A 27,032-nucleotide genomic window follows, 5' to 3' on the forward strand; every position below is an offset into this window, starting at 1 on the left:
TGGCTATGAATCTGAAACTGTTGTGGCACATCTTACTAAATTAAATGATATAGCTACCCAGTTCACTAATGATGAGAAAACTCGCTACTATTATATCCTTAAATTATTTCCATTCTCATTAAAGGGTGATGCTAAGATATGGTTTAATTCTCTTGATCCTGGTTGTGTGCGTAGTCCCCAGGATATGATTTACTACTTCTTTGCTAAATATTTCCCCACTCATAAGAAACAAGCTGCTTTAAGGGAAATATATAATTTTGTGCAAATTGAAGGAGAGAGTCTCCCACAAGCTTGGGGAGGCTTCTCCGATTACTTAATGCTTTGCCTGACCATCCTCTCAAGAAAAATGAAATACTTGATATCTTTTATAATGGACTAACCGATGCTTCCAGAGATTACCTGGATAGTTGTGCTGGTTGTGTTTTCAGGGAAAGAACTGTTGATGAAGCTGAAATTCTATTGAATAATATGTTGACTAATGAAAATAATTGGACACTTCCTGAATCAACTCCTGAGCCAACTCTGAAGAAAAGGGGTATTCTATTTCTCAGTCCTGAAAATATGCAAGAGGCAAATAAATCTATGAAAGAAAAAGGTATTAAAGCTGAAGATGTTAAGAATTTACCTCCTATTGAAGAAATACATGGTCTTAATTTGCCGCCTGTTGAAGAAACACATGGTCTCGATAACCTGACACAGGTAGGAAAGGTAAATTCTCTCTATAGATATGATAAAGCTGAAATCCCTCCTGCTAAATTTGCTAGCCAATGTTTGGATGAATTTGATAACTTTATGGTTAAGCAAGAAGATTTTAATGCTTATGTTGGTAGACAATTGAAACACAATGCTTATATGGTTGAACACTTGAGTGCTTATATGGCTAGTGTTAAAGGTGAACTTAAACTTATTAGTAAACATGCTTCTATGGTTACCACTCAAGTAGAACAAGTACTTAAAGCTCAGAATGATTTGCTCAATGAATTGAATAGTAAGAAGAATGATAACACTGTTAGAGTTATGACTACAGGAGGTAAAGTGAATCAGGAACCTTTGTATCCTGAGGGCCACCCTAATAGAATTGAGCAAGATTCTCAGAGAACTAATGTAGATGCACCTAGTCCTTCTAAGAGGAAGAAAAATGAAAATGATAGGACTTTGCATGCTTCTAGTGAACCTGTTGTTGACACACCTGAGAATCCCAATGATATTTCTATTTCTGATGCTGAAACATAAGCTGGTAATGAACATGAACCTAGTGATAATGTTAATGACGATGTTCATGTTGATGCTCAACCTAGCAATAATAATGATGTAGAAATTGAACCTACTGTTGATCTTGATAACCCACAATCAAAGAATCAACGTGATGGTAAGAGAGACTTTGTTGCTAGGAAGCACGGTAAAGAAAGAGAACCATGGGTTCAGAAGCCCATGCCTTTTCCTCCTAAACCATCCAAGAAAAAGGATGACGAGTATTTTGAGCGCTTTGCTGAAATGATTAGACCTATCTTTTTGCATATGCGTTTGACTGATATGCTTAAAATGAATCCTTATGCTAAATATATGAAGGAAATTGTTACTAATAAAAGAAAGATACCAGAAGCTGAAATTTCCACCATACTTGCTAATTATACTTTTAAGGGTGGAATACCAAAGAAACTTGGAGATCTGGGTGTACCAACTATACCATGCTCCATTAAAAGAAACTATGTTAAAACTGCTTTATGTGATCTTGGAGTCGGTGTTAGTGTTATGCCTCTCTCTTTATATCGTAGACTTGAATTGAATAAGTTGACACCTACTGAAATATCTTTGCAAATGGCTGACAAATCAACCGCTATACCTATCGGTATTTGTGAGGATGTGCCTGTTGTGGCTGCAAACGTTACTATTTTAATAGACTTTGTTATTATTGATATTCCCGAGGATGATATGTCTATTATTCTTGGAAGACCCTTTTTGAATACTGCAGGGGCTGTTATTGATTGCACCAAAGGCAATGTCACTTTTCATGTTAATGGTAATGAGCATACGGTACACTTTCCAAGGAAACAACCTCAAGTCCACAGTATCAATTCTATTGGAAAATTTTCAACTATTACTATTGGAGATTTTGAATTTCCTCTTCCTACTGTCAAGAAGAAATATGATATTCTTATTGTTGGGGACATGCATATCCTCGTTGAGGTAACCTAGTGTTAATCGGAAATTCTCCGGTATCATGTTATTCGAAATGAGTTTGTTAACAAGACCTGATCAACCTTGTTAGTGGATTCCTTTTGATGAGCATGAGATGGATGAAGTTAGAAAACACAACTCTCTGTACCCTCTTTTTACTCTTTGTTATTTATATTAAACAAAACAAAAATAGTATTTTCTGTCTGTTTTCTGAATTATCCATGCAATAAAAAATACCCCAAAAATAAAATTTCTCCAAATGCCCTGAAAATTAAATATGATTTTTTCTAGAATATTTGAGAATATCTGGCACTGAGAACACAACAGGGGGAGCAAGCACCTGGTCACGAGGGTCCAGGGCGCGCCCACCCCCTGGGCGCGTCCCCTGCCTCGTGGGCCCATGGTGGCTCCCCTCCACTTATTCCAGCCACCACACACTCCTTCTTCCTCCCACAAACATCACTAGCCAGCTCAAACCCGAGTCCAAGCTCATCTTGCTGCCATTTTCGATCTCCCAGCTCAAAGCTCCATTCACAAAACTGCTTTGGGGGATTGTTCTTTGGTATGTGACTCCTCCAATGGTCCAATTAGTTTTTGTTCTAGTGATTTATTCATTGCAATTTTTTGCTGCTTAGGTGACCCTGATCTTGAGCTTGCATGTCAAATTTATATGGTCAAAAGTAGTTTTAATGCATGATATAGCCTCTAGGCACATGTAGGAGTAGTTGCTATCAATTTTGCTAAGTTTGCTTCACTTTTATTTCGAAGTTACTAAAAATTTCAGATATTTTCAGAAAAAGATGAAGAGATTTTTGAGGGGCTCATCGAGCCGAAGCTCGAAGGATAAACAAAGTGAAGAGAACAAGAAGCCCAAGTATAATCTCCCTCGCACCGCGGAGGTTCGGCCGTGTGAATGGCCTTGTGATGATTTCTTGAGAGCAGCCGAAATTTATGATGATTTCTATGAGTTGGCTGAGAATGTAGGACTCACCACCTTCCTCCACGACCAACGCGAACAGTATCTCTTACTCACCAATATCTTTGTGCAAATCTTTCATTTCCATGCTAGGAGCTCACCACCTACGGTGGAATTTTATTTATATGATGAGCATAAGGAGATGTCACTTCATGATTTTTGTCGGGTTTGTCTGATACCTTTTGAGGGCAGTGTAGAGGAACCACCTCGTGATGATGTGGAAGGGTTTATTGATACAATTGTTGTAAGGGAAACGAGAAAGGTTTCCGATGCAAGAATTACTAGCATACATTTTCCTATTTTACGTTACTTTGCAATATTTGCTAGTAGGTGCTTAATTGGTTGCAGAAACTGTGGCAACCTTAGTGCCCCTGATATTGTTATTTTGTGACATGCCTTGTTCCGTGATGACACATTTAGTATGGGCGCTATTGTTGCAAAGCGGTTAAATCTTAACCGTACTAAGGGCCCCATCTTTGGAGGCATCTTCGCCTCGCTTCTCGCTGCACATTTTAACGTACCTATTAGACATTATGAGAAGGAACAGAAGTTGCTGCCTCCTGCTTTTCTAGACTATAAGAGTATGGTAGCACATGATTTTATCGTTAAGAATAAGGAAAAGATGCTTAAGTACAAGCTGATATTTGATAAAAATCACCCTGAGACTATTACCTTGCCTGCTCCTTCCTTGTTTGACTTATCTGCAGGCAAGTACCTTGTTCCGCTGGAGACCATTCACGTCTACCGAAACCCCACACCAGCTACAGAGCCAGAGCCGGAACCACAATTTGATCCTCACCGGCAGTCTATTTATCAGTGGAATCCGGAAGAGATCGCCAACCAGTGGCACTAGGGGATTCTTCTCAGTACGACCCCAACTATAAGTTTGGATATCCGCCAGGCCAGCCGTGGCCATAGACCAACTTAGGCCAAAAGCCTAAGCTTGGGGGAGTACGTATTTCTCACCGACATTACATTCCTGCTCACACACTCATGCTAGTTGTCGGTGCTCATACTTTTTCATTGTAATATCCATGCTAGTTTACTTCCCTTTTTATGCTTTCTTCTTGTGTGTTTGATAAACCTTAAGAAAAACAAAACAAAAAAATAGTTGTAGCTTTTAGTTAGTTTACTTTCCATGATGTAGTGGCAGTAATTAAAAAGAAAACCCAAAAAGATTTCTCGTTCTTCTTCTGCTTGTTGGGAGCTTTCCCGTGTAAATAGTTTTATTTGTTTTCTTATTCTTCGGGGGTCGAGAGGAGAAGACCATAATTAAAATGTTGAGTGGCTCTTATATGCATTATTTTTGATCTAACAAAGAGCCCATATTACCTTGTCTTCTCTCTTGAATTGAATGTTTGCAGATTCCAGCTTAGTCCAATGCACGTGCACTATTATTATTATCCATACTATTCGGTCGTGCAAGTGAAAGGCAATAATGATGATTATATGATGAACTTATTGAGATGAGAAAAGCTGGTATGAACTCGACCTCTCTTGTTTTTGTAAATATGATTAGTTCATCATTCCTGATTCAACCTATTATGAATAAACATGTTTGCAATGACAATTAGAGATTGTAGTTGCTGATGCCATGCTTAATTAGCTAGGAGCTTATAATGGTTTACCTTGTGTGCCAACATGCTATTAAAATGGTTGTGATGTGGTATGATAGGGTGGTATCCTCTTTTGAATGATTCGAGTGGCTTGGCTTGGCACATGTTCACGCATGTAGTTGAAACAAAATCAACATAGCCTCTATGATATTTATGTTCATGGTGCATTATATCCTACTCATGCTTGCATTCGGTGTTGATTAATTTTAATGCATGTTCATGACTGTTGTCTCTCTCTAGCTGGTCGCTTCCCAGTATTTTTCTAGCCTTCACTTGTACTAAGCGGGAATACCGCTTGTGCATCCAATTCCATAAACCCCAAAGTTATTCCATATTAGTCCACAATACCTACCTATATACGGTATCTACTTGCCGTTCCAAGTAAATTTGTACGTGCCAAACTCTAAACCTTCATATAAACTTTTTGTTTTGTATGCTCGAATAGCTCATGTATCAACTAGGGTTGTCTGTATCTTTCATGCTAGGCAGGTTATTCTCAAGAGGAGTGGACTCCGCTCCTCACTCACGAGAAAATGGCTGGTCACCGGGATGCCTAGTCCCATGCTTTATGAAAATCAAATCAAAATAACTGCAAACAAAACTCCCCCGGGACTATTGTTAGTTGGAGGCACTCGTTGTTTCGAGCAAGCCATGGATTGATGCTTGTTGGTGGAGGGGGAGTATAAACTTTACCATTATGTTTGGGAACCGCCTATATTGTGTGTAGCATGGAAGAGATCAAGATCTCTCGGTTGTTATGTTGACAATGAAAGTATACCGCTCAAAATATTATTCATATCTATTTCAAAACCGAGCTCTGGCACCTCTACAAATCCCTGCTTCCCTCTGCGAAGGGTCTATCTATTTATTTTTATGTTGAGTCATCATCCTCTTATTAAAAAGCACCAGTTGGAGAGCACCGCTGTCATTTGCATCCATTATTGTTAGTTTACATTGAGTATGACTTGACTGGATCTCTTTTACCATGAATTACAATGTCTAGTCAGTCCTTGATCTTTAAAGGTGCTCTGCATTTATGTTTTGCGGTCTCAGAAAGGGCTTGCGAGATACCATCTTGTTATATCATATCATGATTGTTTTGAGAAAGTGTTGTCATCCAAGATTTACTATTATTGCTCACTAGTTGATTATGCCATTGATATGAGTAAACATGATACCTAAGTGTTATTGTGAATATGGTTAGTTCATAATCTTTGCTAAAAACTTGAATGCTGGCTTTACATATTTACAACAACAAGAGCAAACAGAGTTTGTAAAAGTTTTTCTTTATCACTTTCAGTTTATCAACTGAATTGCTTGAGGACAAGCAAAGGTTTAAGCTTGGGGGAGTTGATATGTCTCTGTCGTATCTACTTTTCCAAACACTTTTGCCCTTGTTTTGGACTCTAACTTGCATGATTTGAATGGAACTAACCCGGACTGACGGTGTTTTCAGCATAATTGCCATGGTGTTATTTTTGTGCAGAAATAAAAGTTCCCAGAATGATATGAAAATCAACGGAGAATTATTTTGGAATATATAAAAAATATTGGAAGAAAGATCCACGTCAGGGGGCCCACCACTTGTCCACGAGGGTGGGGGCGCGCCCTACCCCCTAGGCGTGCCCCCTGCCTCGTGGGCCCCCTGATGCTCCACCGACCTCAACCCTGACTCCATATATTCACTTTCAGGGAGAAAAAACTAGAGAGAAGGATTTATGGCGTTTTATGATATGGAGCCGCCGCCAAGCCCTAAACTCTCTCGGGAGGGCTGATCTGGAGTCCATTCGAGGCTCCGGAGAGGGGAATCCGTCTCCATCGTCATCATCAACCTTCCTCCATCACCAATTTCATGATGCTCACCGCCGTGCGTGAGTAATTCCATCGTAGGCTTGCTAGAGGTGATGGGTTGGATGAGATTTATCATGTAATCGAGTTAGTTTTGTTAGGGTTTGATCCTAGTATCCACTATGTTCTGATATTGATGTTGCTATGACTTTGCTATGCTTAGTGCTTGTCACTAGGGCCCGAGTGCTATGATTTCAGACCTGAACCTTTTATGTTTTCATCAATATATCAGAGTTCTTGATCCTATCTTGCAAGTCTATAGTCACCTACTATGTGTTATGATCCGGCAACCCCGAAGTGACAATAAGTGGGACCACTCCCGGTGATGACCGTAGTTTGAGGAGTTCATGTATTCACTATGTGTTAATGCTTTGGTCCGGTACTCTGTTAAAAGGAGGCCTTAATATCCCTTAGTTTCCAATAGGACCCCGCTGCCACGGGAGGGTAGGACAAAAGATGTCATGCAAGTTCTTTTCCATAAGCACGTATGACTATATTTGGAATACATGCCTACATTACATTGGTGAACTGGAGCTAGTTCTGTGTCACCCTAGGTTATGACTGTTACATGATCGATCGCTTCCGATGTAATTCTCTATCACCGATCCATTGCCTACGAGCTTTTCATATATTCTTCTTCGCTTATTTACTTTTCCGTTGCTATTGTTACAATCACTACAAAACCCAAAAATATTACTTTTGCTACCGTTACCTTTTGCCACCGTTACCACTACTATCATATTACTTTGATACTAAATACCTTGCTGCAGATATTAAGTTTCCAGGTGTGGTTGAATTGACAACTTAACTGCTAATACTTGAGAATATTCTTTGGCTCCCCTTGTGTCGAATCAATGGATGCTAGAAGTTTGCACGTCAAGATCATGTTCCGGCTCAAGAACTTCGGATGATTCCAATCACCTGGCCATTCGCTGTCTGGAAACTTGATATGTGTCGTGGTTTTGTCATGGCAGATGTCCTAGTGTGAAGACTTATTCGTGAGGCCAACACATCTATGTGGTAGCTTGAGAGTGGTTGAGCGGAATCGAGAGACGCAACGCAAGACAAGGGTTTAGACAGCTTCGGGCCCCGGGAAACATCATTCGGTAACAACCCTACATGCTGTTTGAGGCTATGTATCATTATGATCATCAGGAAGTCGCCGTAAACCGGCTCTCCCAGTTAACCCTAACCCTTCAGATTGTTTCTCCTTCCTTGTCCCTTTTTGGGGAGCCCTGCCCCTGCTTATATAAGCTGAAGGGGCGGGTTACAAGTAGAGTCCAACTTGGACTTAAGACTTAACTATTATGACTTCTCTTCATGGGCTTCTTAACATCTTGGGCTTCATAACGTCTCGGGCTTCATAACTCCCAGCAACCCAGTTATCACTGTCTGCCGGTTATAACTGGTGCCGGTTTAAGATGGTCTGCCAGTTTATGATTGTCTGCTGAGTTATCATCTGACTTAACTCCTGTCTTAACTGTTGAAAGTGTAACTATCCCTGGGTGATTTTGGTAATTCCTAACAACATATAGCTCATTGAGATAACATTATTCCAAGATTAATATTTCAGGAAAAGCTCAATGAATGGCATGGCATTGATGAGGAAAGTGGATCCCTCAAAATTCTAAGGACAAAAAGTTTGGCTCAAGCGTGAAGCTCAAGACTCTACATTTTATATTTTAGTGATCCAAGATCACATTGAGTCTATAGGAAAAGCCAATACTATCAAGGAGGGATGAGGTGTTGCTTAATGGCTTGCTTGCTTAAAGTGCTTAGTGATATGCTCCAAAATCCTCAACTACTCTTCCACATCCACATATGACCTAAACCAAAAGTCAAACTCGGCCCCACCGATTCTTTCAATCTGGCGCCACCGAGTTTCAAATGTCATAGCCACTGCCACAAACCCTAGGCAAATCGGTCTCACCGATAGGGATCTCGGTCTCACCGAGATGGGATTGTAATCTCTCTGTTTCCCTTCGTAACGTTTCGGTCTTACCGAGATGAGCGATCGGTCCCACCAAGATTGCAATGTAAACTCTCTATTTCCCTTTTGTAACATTTCGGTCTCATCGAGATGAGCGAATCGGTCCCACCGTGTTTACCTGACCAACTCTCTGGTTAGCTTATTACCAAAATCGGTCCCACCGAGTTTGTGTAATTGGTCACACCAAGATTACGTTATGCCCTAACCCTAACCATATCGGTCCTACCAAGTTGCATCTCAGTCCCACCGAAAATCCTAACAGTCACTAGGTTTGCTAAATCGGTCCGACCGAGTTTAACCATTCGGTCCCACCGAGTTTGGCAAATTGTGTGTAACGGTTAGATTCTGTGTGGAGGCTATATATACCCCTCCACCCACTCTTCATTCGTGGAGAGAGCCATCAGAACATACCTACACTTCCAATACACATTTTCTGAGAGAGAACCACCTACATTTGTGTTGAGGTCAACATATTCCATTCCAACCATATGAATCTTGATCTCTAGCCTTCCCCAAGTTGCTTTCCACTCAAATCTTCTTTCCACCAAATCCAAATCCTGTGAGAGAGAGTTGAGTGTTGGGGAGACTATCATTTGAAGCACAAGAGCAAGGAGTTCATCATCAACACACCATTTGTTACTTCTTGGAGAGTGGTGTCTCCTAGATTGGTTAGGTGTCACTTGGGAGCCTCCGACAAGATTGTGGAGTTGAACCAAGGAGTTTGTAAGGGCAAGGAGATCGCCTACTTCATGAAGATCTACCGCTAGTGAGGCAAGTTCTTCATGGGCGGCGGTCGTGATGGAATAGACAAGGTTGCTTCTTCGTGGACCCTTCGTGGGTGGAGCCCTCCGTGGACTCGTGCAACCGTTACCCTCCGTGGGTTGAAGTCTCCATCAACGTGGATGTACAATAGCACCACCTATCGGAACCACGACAAAAACATCTGTGTCTCCAATTGCATTTGAATCCTCCAAACCCTTCCCTTTACATTCTTGCAAGTTGCATGCTTTACTTTCCGCTGCTCATATACTCTTTTGCATGCTTGCTTGAATTGTGTGGAGATTGCTTGACTTGTGCTAAGATAGCTAAAATCTGCCAAGAACTAAAATTGGGTAAAGGCTAGATTTTTATTTGGTCAAGTAGTCTAATCACTCCCCCTCTAGACATACTTTCGATCCTACAAGTGGTATCAGAGCTTTGGTCTCCATTTGCTTTGATTTCCATAGCTTTTGCTGGTGATAGCCTTGGTTTCACAACCTAGGAGAGTATGGCGTCTAGCGAGGGAAATTATCACCGTAGAGGTCCTTACTTTGATGGTACTAATTTTGCTAGTTGGATGCATAAGATGAAAATGCATATTCTTGGACATAACCCCGCCGTTTGGGCTATTGTTTGTATTGGCTTGCAAGGTGAATTCTTTGATGGGAAAGAACCGAACCGTGAAGCTACCGCGGAAGAGTTGAAGATGCTGCAATACAACGCTCAAGCTTGTGATATCCTCTTCAACGGATTGTGCCCCGAAGAATTCAACAAAATCAGCTGTCTTGAGAATGCAAAGGAAATTTGGGATACTTTGATTGATATGCACAAAGGTACCGACTCCGTCAAGGAATCCAAATTGGATGTGCTTCAAAGTCAACTTGACAAGTTCAAAATGAAGGATGGTGAAGGTGTCGTTGAAATGTACTCTAGGCTTGCTCTTATCACAAATGAGATTGCCGGCTTAGGGAGTGAAGAGATGACCGATAGATTCATCATCAAGAAGATCCTAAGAGCCTTGGATGGAAAATATGATACCGTGTGCACATTGATCGAAATGATGCCCAATTACAAAGATCTCAAGCCAACGGAAGTCATCGGAAGAATTGTTGCTCATGAGATGTCACTCAAGGATAAAGAGGAACTTCACAACAAATCAAGTGGTGCTTACAAAGCCTCATGTGAAGCCCCCACATCATCGAGTGAGAAACAAACCTTCAATGAAGAATTGAGCTTAATGGTGAAGAACTTCAACAAGTTCTACAAGAGTAGAAGCAAAGAGAGAAGCTCCAAGTCAAGGTCCTACAATGACAAAAGATCTTCTAGTCGAGAGCGAAACTGCTACAATTGTGGAAGGCCCGGACACTATTCCAATGAGTGTACGGCCCCCTACAAGAGAAGAGAAGATTCTCCCAAGAGAAGAAGTAGAAGAGAAGAATCACCATCTAGAGAAAGAAGGAGTAGAGATGATCGTTATGAACGAAGACCCTCACGGAGAAGCAAGGATTCGGAAAGAAAGGACAAGTCATCAAGGAGCTACACAAAACGAAGACATCAAGCTCATGTTGGTGAATGGGTATCCGGCTCCGACTCCGATAACCACTCCGAGAGAAGCTATCACTCCGACTCCGAATATACTCAAGATGAAGGTGTTGCCGGTCTAGCACTTGTGACAACCAACTCCTACGACATATTTGACTCACCAAATGAAGGAGTTGGAACATGCTTCATGGCTAAAGGCCCAAAGGTATCACACCCCAAGTATGTTGATTTCAATAGTGATGAAGATGACTTGTTAGGTGATGATGATTTACTTGTTGACAACTCTAGTGATGAATACTATGATGAAACGTCAATTAATCATGCTAATCAAGATAAAACAAAAGACAATGATAAGGAGAAGATTGAGTCTCTAACTAAAGAACTAAGCACTCTTAAGTTAGCTCATGAAACTATCTTAGGAGATCATCGAGAACTTTTAAGAACTCATGAGAAATTACGCTTTGAAAAGCTCAACCTTGAGAAAGAGCATGAGTTCTTAAAAGCAATCAATGATGATCTTCGTAAGAAAAGTTCTTCTTACATTGCCAAGCGTTTACTCTTATCCACTTACATGCCTCAAGTCAAGTCTAGTAACAAGAACAAGAAAGATTCTTCCTCTAGTAGTAACAATAATCATGCTAAATCCAATATTGTTGCTTCTAGTAGTTCTCTTGATTCCACTAATGATTCTCTTAGCCAAGTTACACTTGAGCAAGAAAATAGCTTATTGAAGGGAACTATAGAGAAAGGTGTTTACAAGAGCCTTGCCGGAAGTAAGCAATTCGAGGAAATTGTACGCATGCAAGGAAGGCACCGGAAGAATCAAGGTGTTGGTTTTGAACGAAAGTTCAATGCCAATGGAGTTGAGTGGGAAGAAGATCAATACCCCAAGACGAAGTTTGTTCCTCAACAAGAGAAGTATGATCCTACTTCTCTCAAAGGGACACAAGCTCAAGATGATCTTCCACCACAAGACCACAAGCAAAAAGGCAAGGACAAGCTTCAAGAGGAAATTGATGCATTTGAAGAAGCTCCTAAGGCCTTGGTCAAGTGGGTTCCCAAGACTACTTCAAGTTCCACTTCATCAAGTACAACTACAACACCGAGGATTCCCATCAAGATGGTGTGGATCCCGAAGAAGAAGAACTAGAGAGTACTTGAGGGTGACTCCGCCAACATACTTCACTCTTATCATCTTGGCAAGAACAAGTGCAATCAACTTCCACATCTTTCACTAGTTCAAGGAGTCACAAACCCTCTTGTTGGTAAGACAAGGGACAAGGTAACCTAAAAGCTTTCATAGACATCATCTTGTGTGTGCATCACTCTATGTCTATGGATATCCTTGTTTGTTCCTTGTGGGACTAACCCGTGTAGGTATTGAAAGTGCAACTCACTCCAATGGATAGCTCCAAATGATCTACATCAACATTGAGCATCCACATCTTCAACATCTACATGAAGTCATCATCGACAAAACCCAAGGTTAGTTCATCCCTCTTAGGGGGGATCTCACATATAGGGGGAGCTTTACTCTAAGAATTGAGCTAAAGCAACTCTAATGGTGTGAACACAACAATGCTTTATGTAAAAGTGGTAACCCCACTTGTGCTTAAACGATGAGTATGACCTATGATCAAATGTTCTCATTTGACTCCTAAGTCAATATACTCATATATAGATGACCTAGTCATCGCAAATTGTTTGATAGATGCTAGAATTGGTTGTGCATGCTTTGCCACGTATTTCAATAGCCATTTTATTGTGTGAGCATGTTCATTGCATATTTTATTCATTCCAGGACATCCACTTGTTGTTTTGATTGATTGGTTTTCTTTTCTTTTGCCAAGTGGATGAACAAGAATGCCTAAGAAGCCTCTCTAGCTATCTATGCTTTTCTCGTCTCAAACTCTATTCATGCTACATCACAAAATTTGATCAAGTCAGATTCGAACCACTCTGTGTGAGGAGCACTCGGAGTCCCCGATTCGTCATAGACTTAAACTTCCAAAACTTCTTTGTGCTTTTCGGTCTGACCGATTCCTCCATTTCGGTCATACCGAGATCACTAAGTCGATCTAGATTTTCAATCTCGGTGCAACCGATTTGAACCTTTCGGTCACACCGAGTTTCAGTAACTGCTTGCAGTTATGAATCTCGGTGCCACCGAGTTGTTCCACTCGGTCACACCGACAGGGTCGGGCTATATATACTCACGGGCAAAATTTTGGAAATTTCTCCGAAATCCCTTCGCCCGCGCATAGCTCGCTCTCCCTCCTGGGTCTCCAGATCATCCTCCTCGTCGCCAGCCGCCTCCTGTCGCTGGTCTCCGCCGCCGTCAACGGAATTCTTCCCCGCCGTTGCCGCCGTAGCGAGTTCATCGCCGAACTAGGGTATGGACTCGATCACAGTGCTATCCCCGTCCGATTCCTAGCACATTGTGTTCATCATGAATCTTGCCACGATTGAAACAAGCTTATCCAGTCAAAACACTCCGTAGATTAGAGTTGAATTGAAAATTTAGGGTTAGGTTTCCGCCGAAACCATCTCGGACCCACCGAGTTGTGGAACTCGGTACCACCGATTCGGCTCAGGCCATTGCACATGTAATTTTCGGTCTGACCGAGAATTGCAAATCGGTGTGACCGAGTTTAGGACTTTGTGAAACCCTAGCAGTCTCGGTGCCATTGAACTGTGACTCGGTCTGACCGAGTTCACTAGTTTAGGTTCCAACAGCTCCTTCGGTATCACCGAGTTTACAAGTCGGTTGATCCGAAATGCTTTCTGTGGAAAACTAAAACTAAGTTTTTGACTCATTCTTTTGCAAAAATCTCTGTATTTTGTGATGCTCATCCACTCTATCTCATCTGCAATCTATTCACAGGGTCTGCAGTTAGTGTTTGCAACATGTCTGAGCAGAGTGACAGCCAGAACAAGTCGGAGGAGCAGGTTCACATGAGTGAGGGCACTAGTCCCTCTAGCAGCTCAGATGATGGAAGCAGGAGCACTCCCAGCAACTTACCCAAAGCTGCCACCAGAACAAGGAAGAAGAGAACTTCAGAGTCTGGGGATGAAGACTATGTGGCAGTTGAGGATGAGGCCACTTCCAAGAAGAAAGTGGTTAAGAAGGAGTACAGCTCAGCTGCAGTTAAGCCAGGGATGAAGATCAAAAGGCCAGTAGGAAGACAACCAATGTCTAAGGCCAGAGCATCCTCTCAAGCATCTTTAGAATCTCAACCCAAAGAGCCTGCTGCAGAAGGAAAGAAAAGGAAGGAAAGGGTCAAGAAGACCATGGCCAGAGTGATTGGAAAGGCTTCCATGATGGAAGAAGAAGAGGAAGAAGAGGTTGCTGCACCAGCACCCAAGGCCCAGAAGCTTATGGGTGATGCTATCAGGACAGGGGCTGCTTCATCAAAGCCCAAAGAAGCACCCAAAGCAGCCTCCAAGCCCAAGAGTGCACCTAAGAGGAATACCAGGAGTATACCAGCTGCTGAGAAGAACAAGGCCCCAGTGCCTGAAGCTGCTATTGATGAAGATGATGAAGGACAAGTCCTGAGGAAGCTCAAACCCAAAATTACAGACCACAATGATGCTCATCCTGTGGCTGAGAACATGAAGATCAGGAGAGACTCAGGACTAAGGAAATGGAGAGAGACAGACCCATATGCTACAAGAAGAAGGATGTTGTTGATTACAGGTTCCACACAAAGGAACATCAGGATTTCTATGAGATAGTGTTGCTGGACAAGAAGCCTATAGTGTGTGAAATGAGGTGGGTCGACTGGAAGTATATCAAGGAAAATGAGGAACACTATCCTGGTGTGTTTGACAGCTTCAGTGCTTGTGGAGTTGCAGACTTTGTTGGGCAGAAGCTCACAAAGTGGAATGAGGAGCTCATAATGCAATTCTACTCCACAGCACACTTCTATCCAGATGGCAGGATAGTATGGATGTCTGGAGGTACAAGGTACCACTCAACTATTGAGGAATGGGCAAATCTGATCAATGCTCCTAAGGAAGAAGAAGATGACTTGGATGTCTATGCCAAGAAGAAGATGGATCACAACTCTATGGCAAACATGTACAAGGAGATTCCTGAAGATGATCTTGAGACTCACCAGTTTGGATCAGTAAAACACTTGCTGTCAGGGCTGCCTACAATCAATTGGATCCTTAGGCACACTCTCTTGCCCAAGTCTGGTGATCACAGAATGATCAGAGGCCATGCAATTAACTTGCTACATATATTTGATGTGCCATAGAAGTTCAAGGTCATGAGCCTTATAGTTGAGACTATCAAGAGGACTGCAGCTGACCAGAAAAGAAGTTGTGGATATGCCCAACAGATCTAGGAGTTAATAAACTCAAAGATGGGCACATGCACATACTTGTTGGATAAGGAACACTTGCCTATCTATCCTGACTTTGAGGACAATCAAGTTGTGATGAATGAGAATGAACCATCATCAGTACAAGCTCAAGAGAAGAAGGAGAAAGCAAAGAAAGAGAAGGCTACCAAGATGCCAACTCAAGAGGAGGCATCTGAGTACTTTTTGAAAAGAAAGGAGGACTAGCGTGGTTATTTGATAGCATCAACTCTGAGGATTGAGAAGGGGTTGGCCACCCTAACTCAAAACCAGGAGAGCCTGGAAAGAATCGTGGAACAAAAATTCTATGATTTAGATGTCAAAGTAACTGAGATTCAGTCTGTTGTGGAGCAGCTACATGATGACATGCAGGAGAGGAAGGGCAAGACAACCACTGATGCATTGCCAGAGTGCCTCGAGCTCAGAGATCTACTGCAGTGCCTGTTCCAGACACTAGAGTCATTTCATCTGCACCAGCTACAGTTCCAGCGCAACCAACTCCAGCACCAACTCCATCAGCTCCATCTACTTCGACTGAAGCCTTCGTCCTTGGCGTTCTCCGGACACCACCACCACCTGAAGACCAATCCTGAGAGACGTTTTAGTGCTATGCATTTTCTATGAACTTTTTGGTAACTTGTTGCCAAAGGGGGAGAAAAATTTATAGATCATAGGCTTCGAGAGAGAGCGTTGCTTTTTACTCTCTCTTTCTTTGGTAGTTGAACTTTGTTTGTCTTTTGATTGCTTGAGATACTATGCTATTATCTGTGGGACATTGATGATTATGTGGTTGATCATAAGCTACACTTATGCTTGTTAGATGATATTATCTTACTTATCCTTATATGATCATTCACTTTGCTTGGTGATGAGTGCATGTATTTAATTCTTATCATTTTGAGCGCTCCACCAAGATGTATGTGACATGGAAGAGTAACCCATGATCCTAACTCATTGTGCATTTGCAGTCCAAAGCAAATCTTAAGATATGCACAAATTTAGGGGGAGCTCTTGCTTTTCACATACTTCTCAAAGCGATAATATCTTTCACTCTTATTATCATTTGTCGAAGCTTTGATCTATATGTTGTCATCAATTACCAAAAAGGGGGAGACTGAAAGTGCAACTATCCCTGGGTGGTTTTGGTAAATCCTAACAACATATAGCTCATTGAGATAACATTATTCCAAGATTAATATTTCAGGAAAAGCTCAATGAATGGCATGGCATTGATGAGGAAAGTGGATCCCTCAAAATTCTAAGGACAAAAAGTTTGGCTCAAGCATGAAGCTCAAGACTCTACATTTTATATTTTAGTGATCCAAGATCACATTGAGTCTATAGGAAAAGCCAATACTATCAAGGAGGGATGAGGTGTTGCTTAATGGCTTGCTTGCTTAAAGTGCTTAGTGATATGCTCCAAAATCCTCAACTACTCTTCCACATCCACATATGACCTAAACCAAAAGTCAAACTCGGCCCCACCGATTCTTTCAATCCGGCGCCACCGAGTTTCAAATGTCATAGCCACTGCCACAAACCCTAGGCAAATCGGTCTCACCGAGATGGGATTGTAATCTCTCTGTTTCCCTTCGTAACGTTTCGGTCTTACCGAGATGAGCGATCGGTCCCACCGAGATTGCAATGTAAACTCTCTATTTCCCTTTTGTAACATTTCGGTCTCATCGAGATGAGCGAATCGGTCCCACCGAGTTTACCTGACCAACTCTCTGGTTAACTTATTACCAAAATCGGTCCCACCGAGTTTGTGTAATCGGTCACACCGAGATTACGTTATGCCCTAACCCTAACCATATCGGTCCTACCAAGTTGCATCTCAGTTCCACCGAAAATCCTAACAGTCACTAGGTTTGCTAAATCGGTCCAACCGAGTTTAACCATTCGGTCCCACCGAGTTTGGCAAATTGTGTGTAACGGTTAGATTCTGTGTGGAGGCTATATATACCCCTCCACCCACTCTTCATTCGTGGAGAGAGCCATCAGAACATACCTACACTTCCAATACACATTTTCTGAGAGAGAACCACCTACACTTGTGTTGAGGTCAACATATTCCATTCCAACCATATGAATCTTGATCTCTAGCCTTCCCCAAGTTGCTTTCCACTCAAATCTTCTTTTCACCAAATCCAAATCCTGTGAGAGAGAGTTGAGTGTTGGGGAGACTATCATTTGAAGCACAAGAGCAAGGAGTTCATCATCAACACACCATTTGTTACTTCTTGGAGAGTGGTGTCTCCTAGATTGGCTAGGTGTCACTTGGGAGCCTCCGACAAGATTGTGGAGTTGAACCAAGGAGTTTGTAAGGGCAAGGAGATCGCCTACTTCGTGAAGATCTACCGCTAGTGAGGCAAGTCCTTCGTGGGCGACGGCCGTGATGGAATAGACAAGGTTGCTTCTTCGTGGACCCTTCGTGGGTGGAGCCCTCCGTGGACTCGCGCAACCATTACCCTCCGTGGGTTGAAGTCTCCATCAACGTGGATGTACGATAGCACCACCTATCGGAACCAAACATCCGTTTCTCCAATTGCGTTTGAATCCTCCAAACCCTTCCCTTTACATTCTTGCAAGTTGTGCTTTACTTTCTGCTGCTCATATACTCTTTTGCATGCTTGCTTGAATTGTGTGGAGATTGCTTGACTTGTGCTAAGATAGCTAAAATCTGCCATGAACTAAAATTGGTAAAAGGCTAGATTTTTATTTGGTCAAGTAGTCTAATCACGCCCCTCTAGACATACTTTCGATCCTACAACTGTCTACCGGTTTAACAATCTACCAATTTATCGTCTGGGTTAACTGTTTGTTTTACCTGTCTGTCTTAACTATCAGCCGGTTTAACAACCTGCTGGTTTACCGTCTGACTTAACACCAACTGGTTTACCACCTGCCTTAACACCTGCCGGTTTACCACCTGCCGGTTTACCACCCACCGGTTTACCGTCCGTCTTAGCCATCTGTCTTAACTATCAGCCGGTTTACTAAGTCCCGACCGGGTTATAACTCTGGCCGGATCATACCGCGGGGTATATCCCCGACATTAGCCCCTAGTTTAATTTGGATTTATCCATGTTAAACTGATCCTGATCATCCTTAAGTCCTTGTTACTTCCTTCTTCTATAAAATCCGGGTCAATAGAGAAGCTTCATAATCAATTTGCTGACCTTAGTTTGTCACAGAGAAATATTGTGAAGAATAACTCCTTTGACTCAGCTCCAAATGCTTAACAAAAATATTGATCTTTGAAATATTCATCTAATCTTCAGCCGGTTTAAGAATGTAGAACTTTGCCGGTTTAAGAATGTAGAACTTTGCCGGTTTAAGAATGTAGAACTTTGCTGGTTCAAGAATGTAGAACTTTGCCAGTTATCATTGCCGGTTTACAAATATTGATGGCACCGGGTCATAATTGTAGTTAACATCAAGCTTGAAAATGTACCTCGTATATGTCTATCACTTGTAGCCCCCAAGTCTTAAGAAGGTAGCATAGCAACAACTTAAGACTTGCTTCAATATGAATGTCACAAGCTTGAAGAAATCCAGGTTGTTCATCTCAATCACCAGTTAGAACTGAGTATTCCACATATGTAGCCCACAAGTGCCGGGTTGTCATGCTTGTAGCAACCTGGGACTTGAAATTGCCTTATGCTTATAAAAACTTCAACCAGTGTAGCCCCCAAATGCCGGGTCATTATGCAATAATGAGCAGGGACTTTGTAAATATAATCATGTAGACTTTGAACAACAACGTGTAGTCCCCAAGGGCCGGCTCAGTAAGATAATATTGAGCTGGGACTTTATATATACTTCATTGCGAATAGCGTTATATGATGTAACCCCCATCATGGGGCTTGAACCCACGTCCACAAGGTTAAGAGCCTTGTGCTTTACCAACTGAGCAGCGGACCCTTCAATATAATGGATTAAAAGCTTTGTACCTTGAATTATTGACAGGAGCAATTGGTAGCTCCCAAGGGCCGGCTCATTACGATGTGATGAGTCGGGTCTTCAATAAGGTGAGCAAACAATGACTTTGCATTAGCCCCCAAGTGTCATTGTGCATGCTTGAAGCGATATGAGGCTTGTGTATTTGATGTAATCTTAACTTGGATAATATAGCCCCCAAGTGCCGGGTCGTAAGCCGACAGCGCTTCGGGACTATTCCTTCCATTATAGAATAAATTATATCCATTGCGCTGAAGCGACTTTTGAAAACCTCAATCATAATCTTGGTTATTGATAACCATAAAAAATCCAGCCATGTTGGCTATTTGAAGATTTGAATAATATAACCAGGTTTGAAAACCGACTCCTGCCATATAAGCCGGTATATCCATGCACATATGATACATGCTATGATGATGTAATGACGATGTATGATGTAATATATGATGATGTATATGTATAATCAAGAGGGTTTAAGCTATGGTTCGTATACGACCAGAGCCCCCATGTAGTCATAATTATGGCATTGCGCCAATCAAGAGGTGTAGCTATGGTTCGAATACGACCAAGCCCCCAAGTGATTTCCCTAGTGCCCTTATGCCTATCAAGAGGTGCAACTATGGTTCGAACCCATAGCCCCCAAGTGATTTCCCTGGTGGCCTTATGCCTATCAAGAGGTGTAGCTATGGTTCGGATACGACCAAGCCCCCAAGTGATTTCCCTGGTGCCCTTATGTTGATCAAGAGGGTATAAGCTATGGTTCGGATACGACCAGAGCCCCCAAGTGATTTCCCTGGTGGCCTTAAGCCCATCAAGAGGTGTGACTATGGTTCGAACATAGCCCCAAGTGATATTGTGAGCTGTGCTCAAGAGATACCCATGTTTGAGCTGTGTTGTGCAGCAGACTCTCTTTGGCCCCTTATGATAATATTTCTGATGATAATATTGGCTTGATAGCCGGATCAAGAGGTGTAGCTATGGTTCGAATACGACCAAGCCCCCAAATGATACTGTGAGCTGTGCTCAAGGGGTACCTATGTTTGAGCTGTGCTGTGCAGCAGACTCTCTTTGGTCCCCTCAATTTTTCCTGAGAACTCGAACTTGCGAGAGATTTATTCTTTTAACCGAAAATTTTTAAACCAGATATTGAGAGCTTCAAAGCTTTGTGGGAGACAACCTTCCCTTGAGCTGGATTTTAAACTGGAATCCTTCTTTTTAAGCCAGAAATTTTCTGGCGGCCTTTAAATTTGCACCAATATGGTGGTTTAGGGTCCTGCATTAAATAACTTTGCAAACCAAAGTAATTGCTCTTTTAAAGAAAGCAATATATAATATAAAAATATACTGGATGGATTTCACCTGATATGTTAGGTCAAAAAATTATCCACGACTAATTTATCATCACCACGGTGAAGCTGAAATCAATCACGGCCGAGTCAGCCGCGACAACAAGGCAGACGAGCCGGTCACGGCAATGTAAACCGGCATGGACGGGCGAAGCAATCGCATGCACGGTAAGCCACGCGAACAGCGAGTCAGTTGCCGGTGTGGTCCCGCCGAGTTGATGTAAATTGAGCTACACGGGCGGCGGCTTGCGCACACCCATTCAATTAGCAAGCGGGTGCAGGCACCGTGCACGATGATGTTGACGCATACTTCATAGACGCAACCTGGCACCACCTTTGCTGCACATAAAAATATACAGACCAAAGTAATTTCTCTCTTTGATTAAAATAGGCACTAAAAGTAGATAGAAACAATAGCACCTGGTATATTTTATCAGATGAACATGAACGCTGGCATTAGACGAGGCTGAACAGCATCAAACGGCCACCTAGACATACGTCTGATAAAATAATAGCACCCACGTAGCCTTCCCCTTTTTTATGCAGTACTTCCTTCTTTTCCTGTGCTGCTTTATATATATATATATATATATATATATATATATATATATATATATATATATATATATATCCGCCCTTGACTTTTCTCCCAACCGAACCTCATCTTATATTTTCCTTCTTGCTGTCAGGGGATCATATGAGAACAGAGGCAGGTGACGGAGAAACCCGCGACTGAGCGAAGCGGACGGCGGAGACCGGCAAGACGACAGCTCGACGGCAAGAGCCGTTTCAAGAACGAGGGATTCCAGCGGCTTGAATCCCAACGACGGGCAGTTTCGACGCAGCAGGCAGGCCCACGGAAACAATTTTGGGGTTGGCGATGAGGCCGCTTGGCCGGGCGTCGGGTCAACGCGCAGCAGCAGAGGCCGACTCAAGGCCGAAACGAGGTGCGGCAACGGCGACTTGCCAGCGTAGGCGAGTCTGCGGAAATAATGGGACACACCATGGAGGTTTGCCATTCGGTTCAAGGCAGCAGTGCAACGGTGGTTTCGACACAGCAGGCAGCTGAGTGTCAAGCAGGCGGCCCAACGGTGGAGGTGAGGGTGAAGCCGGTTTGAGCGAGGCCGGAGCGGTTTGGCTGCGAATACGGCGACTCGAGGTGGCTCGGAGCCAGCGGAGCGAGTGGAGGTTCATAATAGCGGAGGAGCGGCAATTTATAGCAGCGGAGGAGCAGGGCATCTCAGGGCAACAGAGGGTGCTCGTGCCGATCCGCAAGGCCCTGAAGCTCCCGGAGGTCTACATGTGCGTAGCGGTGGGACGAGCTGCCCTACGCCCGCGTCGCCTCGGTGACCATGCGGCGCTACAAGGCCCTCTTCCAGAAGCACGACGAGGAATGCTTCGCCAAATACCTCGAGGACGTGGAGGCCGGAAAGGCCAAGATCGTGGCGGGTGCCGTCCTGCCACACGAGATCGCCACGGCGGCCTACCACGGCGAGGAGGACGAGGTAGCTGTAGTGCTCGTCGGAGAGCTCGGCGTACTCGGGGTCGGAGTCACGCGGGAAGAGGCGGGCTCAACGCACAGCTGCAGCGGCTGCGGGAACAACTCCACGCCCACGACCCTACTCGATCCAGGCCGGTCAGTGGAGGCGACTTGATATGTGGCCGGTTTGAAGCGGGACAAGGCCGGGTTGAAACGAGCGACGCGGCCGGCTTCAAAACGAGTAGTGGCTCCCGGCGGCAACTTGTGGTTGCGGACCGACCCACAGGCAACAGGCGAGCCCGTGGTGACCCGGCGGCGGAGGTGAACCGACGACAGCTTGAAGTGGCGGATTGAGGCCGTAGTGGCGCGGCGGCTGGCCTCCGGAGCAAGACAGCGAGTAGAGCAGAGCAGTGATGAGCTCGGACGGCTGTACGTACACGCGCGAGTAGAGCAAAGCAGAGGTGAGCTCGGGGCGAGGCCGCAGGCGTCGAGGAGACCCCCGGCGAGGAGATACGCCACGGCAAACCTGGATGGTAAACCGGCTCGGAATGTAGTGACAAGGCGAGGTGGAAATAACCCGCGGTGGTAGAGGCAGAGCGCCGCTCGTGTCGGGGCGGTTCAGCACTGCAGGGGAGGAGATGCGGTGATGATGACTCCAGCGAAGAGAGGTTGCAGCCATCCAAAGCAGCAGGGCCAGAGCCGATGCTAGGCGATGTAACAGACGAATCCGTCGGCTCGAAGAGGAGGCCAGGGCGGTTTGAGGCAGCAGTTGGCCACTGGTCGGCCATGGCGGCTTAGCAGTAATGGAGGCTGAGTAATCCCATTGCAGAAGCAGACAGAAACGATTCAGCGGGGAGGCCATGGCTCGGAGGTACTGGATCACGGCGGTCTTGACGGTTCAGAACGGCGGTCGACACTGCCCGCGAGGTGGCGTGGGCGGTTTAGAAACGGGACCGGCTTGGCTATGCGACCGACGGTGGGTTGGGCGCTGAGGCGCGGCGACTCAACTGGCATGGGCACCGACAGGTACGGTGGATTAAAGCGGCGGCGGTTCGAGACGCAGCAACGCCGGATGCAGGAGTCGGCCGGCGCACCGGAGACGGCGAACGCGCAAGAGGCAACCGGTGGAGACGGAAGCGGCCCGATGCCTTGGAGACAGGCTAGCCAGATGGTGTTTTGACCATAGCGCATGGTCGTGGCGTTTTGCCGGTTCGTTGTTGGTGGAAGCGTAGAGCGACGAGATGAAGGCGCTGGCAAAGTTAGCTTGAAGCAGAAGGCACGCTCGACTCCTCCTCCGGGTCGTGGTGATTGGATAACCCCCGCCGGGTCACTGGTACCTTTTTTTAAACCGGACCAAGAGCCAGATATAACTAGTTGTCTCAGATTTGGCAAAGAACCGATCGGGTGCTTGGTGGATGCAGACGAAGGCAAAGTGGGTCACTTGGCGATTACAACACGGACGGGAGACGAGGCGCAGGAGTGACTCGGATGGAAGGCGGAGTTTAGTCCAGCCATGGGTCGTGGCCATCTTCTCCGGGTCACGGATGCGAACTCATAGTCGATGTAAATACTTCTTTTTGGCGGTGATTTAGAGGCCGGGTCATAGCAGGTTTGACTCCCCTGGTCCTTATGGCGCTTTTGGCTTTGACGGATCACCAGAACCTTGGCGACTTAACCTTAATTTCTTTTGAACTCAAACCTTGTCCGGGCCTTAGATCTGACTGTTATTTCCGACTGATAAACTCAAAGCTGATGCAAACCTTCCCAAACCGGTCTTTTTTCATATGGAAAATTATGAACTTCTTGATCCCTGAGAAAAAATCCCACCAAAAACTCATCACCACCGTGCGTAGGCCCCACGGTGGGCGTCAACTGTCGTGGTTTTGTCACAGCAGATGTCCTAGTGTGATGACTTAGTCGTGAGGCCAACGCATCTATGTGGTAGCTTGAGAGAGGTTGAGCGGAATCGAGAGACGCAACACAAGACAAGGGTTTAGACAGCTTCGGGCCCCGGAAAACATCATCCGGTAACGACCCTACGTGCTGTTTGAGGCTATGTCTCATTATGATCATCAGGAAGTCGCCGTAAACCGGCTCTCCCAGTTAACCCTAACCCTTGAGATAGTTTCTCCTTCCTTGTCCCTTTTTGGGGAGCCCTGCCCCTCCTTATATAAGTTGAAGGGGCGGGTTACATGTAGAGTCCAACTCGGACTTAAGACTTAACTATATGACTTCTCTTCATGGGATTCTTAACATTTTGGGTTTCATAATGTCTCGGGCTTCATAACTCCCGGCAACCCAGTTATCACTGTCTGCCGGGTTATAACTAGTGCCGGTTTAAGATGGTCTGCCGGTTTATGATTGTGTATTGAGTTATCATCTGACTTAACTCCTGTCTTAACTGTCAACCGGTTTAACAACCTGCCAGTTTATCATCTGGGTTAACTGTCTGTTTTACCTGTCTGTCTTAACTGTCAGCCGGTTTAACAACCTGTCGGTTTACCATCTGACTTAACACCAACCGGTTTACCACCTGCCTTAACAACTGCCGGTTTACCACCTGCCTTAACACCTGCCGGTTTACCACTTGCCGTAACACATGCCGGTTTACCGTCCGTCTTAGCCATCTGTCTTAACTGTCAGCCGGTTTACTAAGTCCCAGCCGGGTTATAACTCCGGCCGGATCATACCGCGGGGTATATCCCTGATAATATGGTTGGCCCGTTCAAGTGATCAAAGGACAAGAAGACCCACCTTTTGGCTGCCGTTGATAAATTTACCAAGTGGGTTGAAGCAGAGCCAATAAGCAATTGCGATGCAGCCACGACAATTCAAATACTGAAAAAATTGATCTTTCACTTTGGTTATCCGCACAGCATCATCACTGATAATGGAACTGACTTGTCCAAGGGAGCTATGAAGCAATTTTGCCAACGCGAATATATCCGGCTTGATGTAGCGTCGGTAGCACATCCTCAGTCCAATGGGCAAGCAGAACGCGCCAACCAGGAGATTTTACGAGGTATCAAACCAAGGCTCATGGTTCCCCTGGAGCGTACTCTGGTTTGTTGGGTTGATGAGCTCCCCTCCGTCCTTTTGAGTATATGGACTACCCCCAATAGATCAATAGGATACACGCCCTTCTTCATGGTCTATGGCGCAGAAGCTATGTTACCTAGTGACATCCGTCATGATTCTCCAAGAGTGGCAGCTTATGTCGAAGAAGATAATGAACAAGCTCGTCAGGACTCTTTGAATGCCTTGGAGGAAGAACGTGACTTCGCCGCAACACGGTATGCAACATATCAGCAAGACTTACATCGCTATCATAGCCATAGAGTTCACAGCCGTACTTTCCAGGAGGGCGGCTTAGTGCTCCTTCTAATACAAGAACAGACAGGTATGCATAAGCTTTCCCCTCCATGGGAAGGGCCTTTTGTCATCAGCAAGAACCTCAAGAATGGGTCATAGTATCCGATTGACATACGTGAACACAAAAAATCACGTACCTCACAAGAAGAAACAAACAGGCCATGGAACATTGCTCATATTCGGCCTTATTATACCTGAGAGCCACTGGCACCTTATCTTGTAAAATAACTTTGTATATATCTTTATGATCATTATAATAAAGCCAACATCCCCAAAACTTGGCGCCTCTGTCGTTTCGTCTCAAATATTATGAATGAGCCTTTATTTTCTGGTCATAGGTTACTTGGGGGCTTCCAACTCATCGAGTTTAGCCATTAACATCGCTCTTGACCCGACACATGCCATTATAAATCATGGTTAAACCTGCCTATTTGCTTGATGCTACTCCGCCAAGATGACTCGTCGTACTCTTGACAGTCAATCTGTTATGACCCTGAACTTGTCAAGGTTAAATTGCCGGCTTATGTCATGTGATAGCCGGCTTAGAGAAAGTTAGGATAAACCATGGGCTATCATGCCAGCTTTACTGAAGCAAGACCCAAGCGTCGAAAGCTCGTCTTTTCTTCGTGCCTCGAAAGCCAGCCTAATACTTCTTTTTATCTACAACTTTAAATTTCTGTTTTACAGGATCCCCTCCTCCTTGATCAAATCTAATTTCGACTATGAGTCACCGGGTCAATTGTACACCGGATTATGTAGATCAAGAGTGAGCTACAAGCGATCATGCATGAGTCGCCCGGAAATAGCACACCGGGTTATCAATCTATTATCACTATTAAACAACCAAGCACCAAATTCATAGATTATCAACAATTGCTCATCGATGCAAGTAGAAACATAGTACAAGCATACAGAAATCAGGTGGGTTAACAAAACACCGCATCAACTCAAATATATTCTGCAAAAGTATCAAGTGTACGACATCATAGTTAGAGCAAGTATCATAACTACCCTATTACAGAGCCACGCCTGGCTCACAAATATCAACAAGTTTTATAGGATTCATCTACTCCTGTAAGCCAGCTCTGATACAGCTTGAGCTGCATCGGTATTTCCCCAAAGAGGAAGGGATGATGCAGTACAGCTATGGTAGGTATTTCCCTTAGTTATGAAACCAAGGTATCAATCCAGTAGGAGAACCAAGCAACACTATGTAAACTATACCTGCACAAGAACAAATTCTCGCAACCCAACATGTAAGAGGGGTTGTTAATCCCTCCTTGGTAAAGATAGATCGGTTTGTATAATTTTGGATAAATAGATCTTGGAAAAACATGAAATAAATATATAAAGAAAAAGTGCAGCAAGGTATTTTTGGGGTTTTGGAAAAATAGATTTGAAAACAAACAAGAATAAAAATAGATCTGAAAGTAATATGATAAAAGATAGACCCGGGGGCCGTAGATTTCACTAGTGGCTTCTCTGGAGAAAATAACATACGGTTGGTAAACAAATTACTGTTGGGCAATTGATAGAATATCGAATAATTATGACGATATCCAAGGCAATGATCAATATATAGGTATCACGTCCAA

This window comes from Triticum urartu, chromosome 1A (genome assembly GCF_056163025.1).
Source record: "Triticum urartu cultivar PI428250 chromosome 1A, HENAU_Tu73, whole genome shotgun sequence".
NCBI classification, from domain to species: Eukaryota; Viridiplantae; Streptophyta; class Magnoliopsida; order Poales; family Poaceae; genus Triticum; species Triticum urartu.